Source organism: Callithrix jacchus, chromosome 17 (genome assembly GCF_049354715.1).
Source record: "Callithrix jacchus isolate 240 chromosome 17, calJac240_pri, whole genome shotgun sequence".
NCBI classification, from domain to species: domain Eukaryota; kingdom Metazoa; phylum Chordata; class Mammalia; order Primates; family Cebidae; genus Callithrix; species Callithrix jacchus.
This window is the reverse complement of record NC_133518.1, coordinates 77,450,823-77,460,180: the sequence shown is the minus strand read 5'-3', so window position 1 is coordinate 77,460,180 and position 9,358 is coordinate 77,450,823. Positions and strand designations below refer to the sequence as shown.

The 9,358-nt window shown below is 39.4% G+C and overlaps 1 pseudogene; it reads right to left on the bottom strand.

Annotated features, from left to right (window-relative positions):
- Positions 1-6,241: 6,241 nt before the first annotated feature.
- LOC100392510 (NFU1 iron-sulfur cluster scaffold homolog, mitochondrial pseudogene) lies at positions 6,242-6,837 on the bottom strand (annotated as a pseudogene).
- Positions 6,838-9,358: the final 2,521 nt, after the last annotated feature.

Below are 9,358 nucleotides of genomic sequence, written 5' to 3'. Positions count from 1 at the left end.
AAATACAAAGCTTTAAAACTCCACCAAATGTCTTCTTTCTCCTTCCCTAAAGCCTTGAAGGTCCTCCTTGGAATGCCCTTTCTGATCCTGCTTAGCAGCCAACATTACATTTTTAAATAGCCATATTGATTTTTCCTTGTCTTTACCAGCAAAATCCTCCAGGCTCTGTTGCCAGAGCAAAGCACTCACTCTGCCTCTTTCAAGCTCTTTTCAAATGCAGTACACTGCGCCAGCTTTTCATGCATCGGTTTGGGGAAAAATCAACCCAAGAAAGCGATGGGATCTCTGCAGATTGCCTGTCTGTTCTTGGCCAGTGTCTGCAAATTAGAATCATGCAAGTCAGGGACAGCTGGAATTGAGCGAGTCAGGCCCTGGAGAGATTTGTAGACTCTTTTTTTTTTTTTTTTTTTTTTAAAGGCTGGAGAAAGGGAAATGGATAAAATTCCAGGGCTCTGGTTCGCTTGTCTTTGCCCTTCAGACGTATGTTGTGATTCCCATAGTCACTCTGGCTGAGAGGGCAGGTGGTGGCTGCCAGCTCTAATCAAGACAACACCTGGGAGGTCAGATGCTAAATCCTACCTGCAGTGCTTGTAGCCCCATGAGAGCCCAGCCATGTAGACAGTGGCAACATGGCCCAGCAATGACATTTCGTGAAGACTGACTTAGTGATCTCAACTGATGCGTTGTTCCTCATGTTTCCTATAAACATCTACCCATTGAATAATGCTCTGCTAGCAGTGATGGAAAGAAGGGGGTCACGCTCCAGTGCCCTTACAACCTGAGACCACTTTTCCCCAGGGCCTCTGTGGTCAGCAGCCCCTGGGCAGACCAGCATGGCCCCTCTTCAACCCTCTGAGACAGGTGGGGAGGACACAGCAAAGTAAGTTTGTGGTAGGGAAAGCCCCAACGAGAGAAGCGTAGGACCTCCTATCTGAACACCTTTCCTCACTTTCCACCCAGAAGTGTTGGAAAAGGGAAAGGTTAGAGAAACCTTCTTGGGACTAATAAGAAGTTTGAGTTTTTATTCATTAATTCACTTGAATTCTTGCGTGCTTAATGTTTACTATTAAGACATATAGCAAAGATATACAGAACAATGTTCTATCATGTAGTAAATACCTATGTAATCACCACGAAGGCCAACGAGCAACATACCAACAGTCTAGAAGCTTCCTTTGTGCTCCCCTTCAATCTCTGTTCTACCTCCTTTTCTTTTTCTTTTTCTTTTTCTTTTTTTTTTTTTTTTTTGAGACAGAGTTTTGCGGTTGTTACCCAGACTGGAGTGCAATGGCACAATCTCGGCTCCCTGCAACCTCCGCCTCCTGGGTTCAATCAATTCTCTTGCCTCAGCCTCCCGAGTAGCTGGGACTACAGGTGTGCACCACCATGCCCAGCTAATTTTTTTTTTTTGTATTTTTAGTAAAGACAGCGTTTCACCATGTTGACCAGGATGGTCTTGATCTCTAGACCTTGTGATCCACCCGCCTTGGCCTCCCAAAATGCTGGGATTATAGGCACCCGGCCCTACCTCCTTTTCAAAGGCAATCACTACACTGACTTTTGAGGCAATGTATTCTTGTTTCTCTTGATTTTGTCGATCTCCTGATGTGGGAAAACTTTAGTATGTATCTTCTTGTGTCCAGCTTCATTGGTTCAATATAATGTTTACAAGATTCATGATGTTACCCATAACTGTTGCTCATCCAATGCCATTGTTTAGCTGTATTTAAGTAATGAATATATCATGAATTACTGATCTATTTTACTGTTGATGGACATTTGGTTTTTCCCAGCTTTTGTCTGCTAAGAATAGTGCCATTATCAACACTGATGTTATGTCTGTTGATTCACGTGGCATATTTATACCAATTTACACTGAAGATTGGAATCACTGAGCCTAAGTTATGTGTATCTTTAAATTTTATAATTTTAAACAATTTACAAAGTGAATGAGAGTTCTCATTTCTCCATATCCTCATCGACATTTGCTATTGTCAGTCTTTACTTTTGGCCATTCTGGTTCATGCTCATTATTTTTAACAAATATTTTCCTCATTACTGATGAGGATGAGCACGTTTTCATTTCTTTTTTGGGCACTTGTTTACATACAGATATAAATGTAGCTAGACAGACAGAGTGAGAGAGATGATGAGAGAGACAGAGAGAGAGAGAGAGATAAAGAATCCATTCCGGTCTCTTGCCCACTGTTCTTTGGGTTGTCTGTCTTTGTCTTATTGATTTGTGAGAGGTTTTTTTGTGTGTGCTGGACATGACCAGGTTGCTGGTGCGACTTGACTTCTTTACCCTTGTCTTCTTTATATTCTTATTAAATTTACCCTCTGTAATTTCTTCTCTGATTTTTTAAAGATAATTTTTAAAAATTATTTCTTCTGCAATTCATATCTTTTAATTTATCTTAAGCTCTTCTTTAACTTGTGTCAATAATTATGCGTTGGACTTTGGCATTTTTCCCACCTTTTGTTTGATTTATTCCTATGTATTTTATATGTTTATGTCATTACGAAGCATATTCTATATTTTTATATTATTATAGAAAAGTAGTTGATTTTTGCTTATTTATTGGTTTCTTTTGGTGAACAGAAGTTTCCAGTCTGAATGCAGTGTAATTTACCTATCCTCTACCTATTACTAGTTCTTTTAATATTTTATTTATGAAGTCTTTATGTCTTTTCTGAAATCATAAAACTGTCTTCTCTTTTCTAAAATCATAAAGCTATCTTCTCTTACCTTCTAAAAGTTTATTGATTCATGTTTCACAATTAGATCTATAATTGTCCTGGAATTAATTTTTAGGTGTAATATGAGGTAGAAGCCTAATTTTATATTGTCCAGCAAAATGTTTTGAAAAGATTAACATTTCCCCCACTGTTCTGCAGTGGTCCATTTGTTATAAAGCAAGTGTCTTTATGTATGTGGGTTTGCCTTGTGTAAATAATTAGCTTATAATAACTTGATATTTTGTTGAACAAATTTTTCTGACTTGCCTACTTTTTAAAAACTGTGTCTATTTTCAGTTCTTTATGCTTCCATGTACATTTTAGACTGCTTTGTCATTTCTCGCAAAATTTGGGGGTTTTTATTAAAACTGCATTGCATTTATAGACAAATTTTATAATACTGAATTTCCCTGTCCATAAACATGGTTTATGCTTTCATTTATTTAGCTGTTCTTTAATTTATCTCAATAGTAATGTTCTGTTTTCCATGTTGACTTCTTGTCCATAGTTTATTTGATTGCTACTAGCCATTTTTATTTTCGTGTCATTGTGAATGGTTGCTGTAACACAGATAAACAGTTGATTTTTTCTTATTGATGTTCTTAGACATTTTTTTTGAGACAGACTCTCACTCTGTCGCCAGGCTGGAGAGCAGTGGCACGATCTCGGCTTACTATAACCTCTGCCTCCCGGGTTTAAGCAATCCTCCTGCCTCAGCCTCCCAAGTAGCTGGGACTACAGGCATGCACCCCCGTGCCCAGCTAATTTTTGTATTTTTAGTAGAGAAGGGGTTTCACCATGTTGGCCACGATGGTCTCGATCTCTTGACCTTGTGATTTGCCCGCCTCTGCCTCCCAAAGTACTGGGATTACAGGCGTGAGCCACTGCAATAATATTAATTTTATTTAATCATATTCAATCTCCTTAACTTTTATTTGTCCTGCAGCCCTTATTAGGACTTCCAAAACAATGTTGAATGTATGATTTTTTTCCTTTATTCTGTTAATGTGGAAGATTTCATTGCTTGATTTTTGAATGTTAAATTAACCATGCATTTCTAGAACAGAACAATTCTGTCAGTGTGTATTACCACTTTAAAATACTGGTGAGTTTGCTAATATGTAGGGTATTTCCATCTTTACTAAAGAATGAGATTTACCTGTAAGTGTTCTTTCTTATAGTACCCAACAGTACCCATACCAGATTTTGGTATCAAGGTTATGGTGACCTCCTAAAATTAGCTGAGCCCATATCTCTAGACCTCCACTGCTCCCTGGCTCTTGGTCTAATCTTTCTTTAATATCTTGCTAGTTCTTCTGTGCCATCAAGATTTTTTTTCTTTTATTCCAGTTTTCTAGTTGTCATCAGTTGGGGACTTTGTCATTTGTTTTGTGGACTTCACTGTTACTCTGACAAGCACAACTGTCCATATGATTACAAAGCAGAAGCTGCAGCAAAAATCAGAAAAGAGAATCCAGTTGTTGTGGCTGAAAAAATTCAGAGAATATAAATTACTACTTGTGAAGAGACTGAAACTTTGTTTTTATTTTAATATATTGTAGGAAAACATTAAAGAGCAGATGCATGGCCAAAAAAAAAGGGTGCATTTCAAATTACCTCATATTTATATTTCATTCATTCCTGAAACATTTATTTATTTGGCCTTCCTGTGTGCTTTCCCCTAATGAGTCAACAATCCTATGGTGAAGGCACAAAAGGAACCATCAATTGCTGTCTAGCATGCTGAGTTCTCTGATAGAAGGGCTATGTGACACCTCAGTGATTTGGAAGAACATAAAAAGAAACAGTTGGGCAGAGAAAAGAGAAAAACATTCCAAGCAGAGGGAAAGCTTATGCAAAGTTCTAGAGCTGAGAAGAGGTTGTTTCATTTGGAGAACTGCCCTGATCCATGCTGGCAGGAGGAGAGTCCAGGTGCAAGAAGAAGCTAGGTCCTAGCTGTGAAGTGTTTGGCTGCTATGTATTTTCACTTGGACTTTATTCTTAAGGCGACAAGGAGCTAATGGTGGGTTCTGAGCTGCAGAGTGACACCATATGGCATTTGCACTCAGACAGATTATTCTGCTTGTTGTGTGGAGAATGAATGGACTGGGTAAGGGAGAAGTGGAGGTTGGAGAGCTTTTGAAAGATTGTTTTAGTGATTAGATAACAGATGATGGTGTCTTCTCTTGGGTAATGGTGAAAAGTTGGATGAAAGTCGACTGTCATGAGGTATTTAAGAAGCACAAATTGACGTGCATAAATATAGGAGCAGTGAGAAGAAAAAGAGGAGCTTAATGATTCCAATATTTGTAGCTCAGATAAGTGCATGGAGTAGGGAAAACAAAGTCAACCTTTGTCTTTCTATTATAAGAGGTAGGTGTTGCTAGAGACCAGTCAAAACCAAAAATAAACGATGTGCCTGATTGGCATTTTTATAAACATGGCGTTGGGTATATAAACATATGGTTGCCAGATATAGCTTTCACAGGGTTTATTCTGCTCTCACTACACAGAGCACCAAGATCAGGAAGAATAAATTTTGTCTTAAATTTCAAACATACTGAGCACCACATTATTCAGGGTACTTGATGCCAGTCACCTGCCACCTCGTAATAGATCACTAGCAACAATAACAAGGGCAGAAAACTGGCCACCACCTCGGCCCTGGGTCAATTCGCTGAAGCTCAATTTGTCATCAATGAATAGTTTTTAATTAGCTCATCCAATTATCTACTGATCAGTCAATCAATGATAACAATGTTAACTGAATAACAGTGTTAACTGAATAGCAATTCACTGTAAACTCTCAGGCAAATAAACTAGAACAATACACCTTACTAGTGACCTTCCTGCAGGGGGCAGTGCAAGTGCCAGGGAAGTCATAAGCATAGAATACCATGAAACACTAGATTTTGTGCATAAGAGGAATGTTATTTTTTCTTATATAAAATGCACAGACAGGAAAATGTAAAAGCCAAGGCAAGAGAAGGGATGGTGCTGATGCAAAACTGAATGGAAAAAAAATTCTTAAATATTTAGCAAATTACTCTTTTAGTGAAATGATTTGGAACAATGAATTTTCAGATACTTGACCCTCTTTTTCTTTTAATCTTTCTGAAACTGCCCCCTCGCCTATAAAATGAAGATAAAAACAATGCTTGCACCGTAGGGTCATTGTACGGATTACATAAAATAATAAACAAAAATTACCGAGCACTGTGCCCAGCACATAGAAAGTAATCGACAAACAACTCATAGCTGATAGTTTTACTCAATAAATGCTTTTTGAATTAATGATATAAAGCCAGATGGTCAAATAAAATGGGTCAGTGGAAAGTGATTGGCTGTAGTGTGTCAGACACTTCCATAAATTCTTTATTTGATGTTTAAAATCATTCTCTGAAGAAAGGGCATATTTTATTAATCCTCAAGTTCTTCAGCATATTAATAATAAAAGCTTGGTATATAATATCAACAAGTCTGGCTGTTGTACCCAAAGAAAATCCAGATTATTTTAAGGTGCGTTTGCTTCCTTTTCATCTGATTCATCATCCATAACCTGTTCTATGCCTTCTACCTCTGGAATGTAAAACTGCAGCATGTCTGAATTCCATTTCCAGAGTAATGATTGAACTAGGGAAGCTGGTACAAGAACCATGGAGTTTCAGTCATACGATGCCATCTTCACAGCTTTTGTAGATCATGTTCCTGCCTCTTCCTGCACGGTTGGCCGTAGTCCAGTACCTAACACTTCCCCAGTCATTGCCACAGGTTCGCCATCCTCGGACCCTGCTTCTCCTGAAGATCTTTGCTCAGTAACTGTGGTAAACCAGATGCAAAGAAGTCCATGATTGTTGAGTAAATATCTGGTTTCAGTGAATTCCAGTCTTATTCTTCATTTTCCTCTGTGACAGAGATGAAATCTGGTCCAAAGAAGACATTTTGTACTCCTTCAGTCCTAAATAACTGCCTAGCCAGAGGGGAGCAAAATGCTGCCGCTGAGGTGGGAAAATCCATGGTCCTTGTCTCGAAAACTGGTTTTCCTGGTATAGACTTTAAACTGTTAGGATTTGGGGTATCTTGTGTTTGAATAAACATGTGTCTCCCTGGGTTACAACAGGCTGCAGGTAGTGGGAAAAGTGGTCTTCGAACAAATTGATGCAGAGGCTGTTTCTTAATGGTGTGTGGATTCTTCAACACATGACAGAATTGCCTGCACTGCCCTGGCAACAATCGCAGCTCCCCAGCCCTCCCAGGCTGCCACCCCCCACCCTGGGCTGCCACTGCCATCTTAGTCCAAGAGTCTCCATCTTTGTGCCATTGCATAAAGCAGACAGTATTATCTCTGCATTCAGGTGACGCATGTGAGGTTGACACAGGTAAAGCATCCATTCACATAGTGAAGCACCTGCCTTTTGAATCCAGTGGTGGATCCCAGGGCAGTCTAACATGGTTAAGTCAAGGCTGTGGACTCAGATAAACTTAGGTTCCTTCTGGACTCTGACACTCACTTGGCTTCTTACAGTGCGTAATTTATTAGCTTCTTTTAGTCTCAGTATCCTTATCATCAAGGCTGGTATACTTACACACATCTAAAAGGTGTGCAACACTCTGAGAAGATAATGGGCTGTCAGTTCCTGCTAGGCTCCCCTTCTCCAGCACCCCACACATGCTCAGTTCAGTGTGTTCCCAGAGGGTAGACAGACCTTTATTGTCAACGGTATGTTCTGCCAGATCTTCTGTTCGTGAAAGCCTGTGATTGCCCTTTCCTGACGCCATGTTCTGGCATGTAGACAAGAAGATAATTCTTAGACTTAGAATCGGGTTTTGTCCCCAGCTGAGTCACAATAATGTGATCACCAACTCTTCACTCAAGTACTATCATTTGCCTCTGTCTTTTACAGGAGACCAGAGGGTCAGGTCAGTTTTCCAATGCCTTGGAGGACACATGCAGTGCCCCAGACCTTTAAGTTGGTTTCTCTTCCCTCTTGTTCCCTATATCCTAAGGTTTTATGAAGTACCTCACGAACCCACCAAATGTGTCAGGAATCTCAGTTAGACTCAGAAGTGTCAGTAATCACTAAGACAGAAATGAGCTTGATGTAAAGGCCCTCTCCCATAATTAAGCAACTATAATCCCTAATATGTATGATCACAGTGCTATTATCATTGAGTTGAAATGAACCGAAGGTTAACTTAATCTGCATTGATTACAGATTTTTAGAAATCTAATGGACAATGCACATTTGTCTGAAAATGAGGAAACACATTATAAATCTACTTTTCTCAGATAGATCTTCAACAAGTCACTTCACTGCTGTCGGCCTTAGTTTTATACTGTGAAAACTAAAATACTTTTTAAGAATGCCTGCCCAGCTTAGCTCAATAAAAATGGGTCTGATGAGAAAACGGATTTGAAAGGGCTTATGGAAAAAGGTGAAAGCATTAGATTTATGCTAAAAAGCACCACATTTAGAAAAGTTTTTTTTTTTTTTTTTTTTTGCATAAAGAACACTGGACCAGATATTCAGAAGGGGATTTAAAATTTGTTAATGTAGACAGAAGTTTTTGGAAGCCAATCACTGTATTCAGAAGCAAGAGGGAGTGCTGTGGAGTCATTTTTAGCAGAACTAGGCACAGAGCCTTCGGCAAGTGATGGCTATGAGCAAGAAGCATTATAAAGCTCCGTTTCAGGAAAAGAAGTTTATCTAGCAGAATGAAAATTGCTCGCGCCAATTAGGGGTTTTAGTTTAGCTCACTAATAGGGGTACACAATGCACAGTAATGAATTCCTCTCTATACCCCACTTCTTGAGTCTCAAAAGGTTGCTTACAAAAAAATCTAGAGTACAAAGAAAATGAGGAAAATCTAAGAATTATCAATGGACAAGATTGCATAGAAAACTGTTCCAGATGACTGAATCTTCTTGTTAATTAAGCATTAATGGAAAGCCCATGATTTATTTGACCATAGAATAGCAGCACTTGGAAGGATCATAGAGAACATCAAGTCCAAGGATCTGTATAATGCTCCCTGGAGAGCTTCTAATGATCCCCTTTCAGGGCTATATCCCAAGAATAGGGAAAAAACTGAGCAGACAAAGTTCTGAGGCCCCTAACATACTATACTCCCAACTTTATGCTAGAGTAGTTCTATTCAATGTCTGATTAACACTTAGGCTTCTCTGAAAGTTGTTGATGTCCTAAAAAATTATATGAATAGAGCTTACAGGGTTTTGGAGGATAATGGCAGCCATCTAAATTAGAATCAATTCATCCATCCTCCAGAAAATGTGCAGACCATTAAAGAAAGCAAAGAAAACCACCCTCAGCCATGCTGTAGCACAATTAGGAGACGGAGATGACTCACATCATCAGCTCATATGTAAGCAGGAGAATAAATATTCAAGACAGCAAAGCCAGGGCCAGCTTCAGAACTCACACCCAAATGGAGCATCGGGCAGAGACTATGTGGGAAAGAAGAGGACAGCAGGAGCCTAGCTGTGATGAAAAACAAAATAAAGCACACCAGAGGGAAATGGCCGGACCCTCAGTGGAGAAAAATGAGAGCATCTCAAACGTGGTGACCCAGAACACAGGCTGTGGATGGGGTTCGGGTG